Source organism: Psammomys obesus, unplaced genomic scaffold (assembly GCF_907164565.1).
Source record: "Psammomys obesus unplaced genomic scaffold, mPsaObe1.curated_primary_1811, whole genome shotgun sequence".
NCBI lineage: Eukaryota > Metazoa > Chordata > Mammalia > Rodentia > Muridae > Psammomys > Psammomys obesus.
In genome coordinates, this window is record NW_026596073.1 from 37,287,077 (window position 1) to 37,288,733 (window position 1,657).

Genomic DNA, 1,657 nt, shown 5'->3' on the forward strand with positions numbered 1-1,657 from the left:
TATCATTCAAGTTCAGTTTTTCACAGGTAAATATAAACCTTCTGGGTATGATATGAGTTGCTTCCTTTGCTAAGTAGTCAAATTTTAAAATGAGGGGCTCCACAAGGAGAACAACAAAACCAAAAAAAAAAAATCTTGGCTTAGGGGTCTTTTCTGAGACTGATACTCCAACTAAGGCCAAGCATGGAAATAACCTTGACCCTCTGCACGATGGTAACCCATGGCAGCTCAGTCTCCAAATGAGCTCCCTAATAAGGAGAGCAGGGGGCTGTCTCTGACATGAACTTAGTGGCCCCTAAGGAGAAAACAGCCTGACAAGGCCACAGGGGAGGACAATGCAGCCAGCCTTGATGAGACCTGATAGGCTAGTATCAGATAGAAGGGGAGAATTCTGTTCACCTCTGTACCCCATTTTTTAATTGGATTACTTGATTTGTTGCTGTTTAACTCCTTGGGTTGTTTATATATCCTGGATATTAGCCCTCATTTTAACATATTTGTAGCTCTACTAGTTTTGATTTTTCAGGACACGTCTTTATCATTATTTTCTATTTCTTATCATAACTATGAAAGTTCCTTGTTGAGTAATATTTCCCATGCCCGACTATGCTTCTAAATATTGTGGAAATAATAACAGCTTTCACTTAATTACTCAATCTCATTTTTATTCTTTAATGTATAAAGAAATACATTAAGAGTGGATGCCAAAGATAAAAAGGATGTATCGAACATGTTCATTCCAGAAGCATAAATAGTAAATGTGGAATTATACAGAGAAAATTAGCATGGACCATGCATCAGGATGGCACACAAATTCACATGGTGTTTTATAGTTCTGAAAAAAATATCATGTTCAGTGACGCGACATGTGGAGATAATCTGGTGTAGTTTGGATGGGGAAAGCATATAATCAGATATATAAAAAATTAAATAGAGACATTTTAAAAAGAATCAGTAAGCACAAACAACTCACGCTCAACTGACAACATCAGGGAAAGGATTGACCTTCCTTGTATACCTTGAAATTTAAGACCAGACACTTCATAACTGTTACTGAGATACATGTTAACATTGTATGAAATTGAAAATGATGTTTGAAATGATGAACCTGATTTCAGAAAAAAAAAATGGATGTTCTTCCTGTTTAAAAAATTGGGGGCAGAGCCAAGATGGCGACTAACATGCACAGTTTCTGAGCTGTGGAAGAGCTGAACACATAAGTTGGTGAATGGAAGGACTTCTGAAGCCAGGAAAACAACTGTGAGGCTTTCTAAACGACAGGGAACATCACATGAGGTGAGAACTTTGGTCTCAGGTCACCCAGGGACTTGTTTGGGGAAGGAGAGAAATTATCCTTTGATATCCTGGCACTCCCCTTTCTTGGACCTCCCTCCTCCACCGCACAGTGAACTCACCGAGATTCTCAGCTTAGACCTAATTGCTTGGGGTCTCCAGCAGCTGAGGCGGAGCTCCTAACCCCTTAGCGGCAACTGCCAGAAGTACCAGTCTTGGAGTCCCAGACCTGCAGCATAATCATCCCAAGGTCCCAGGTCTGCTAGCTGCCATACTGGCTCTACAGGGTCTCTCAGACACTTACTGAATCGCCCAATCCCTCAGTGACAGAGAATACGCTATATACCCACCAAAGCCAGGCAGA

At 40.7% G+C, this 1,657-nt stretch overlaps 1 non-coding gene across 1 annotated transcript; it reads left to right on the forward strand.

Annotated features, from left to right (window-relative positions):
* The first annotated feature begins 730 nt into the window (after positions 1–730).
* Positions 731–837, forward strand: LOC129690553 (U6 spliceosomal RNA). Its single transcript, XR_008722310.1, has one exon. It is a non-coding gene; the product is annotated as a U6 spliceosomal RNA (small nuclear RNA).
* The last annotated feature ends 820 nt before the right edge of the window (positions 838–1,657 follow it).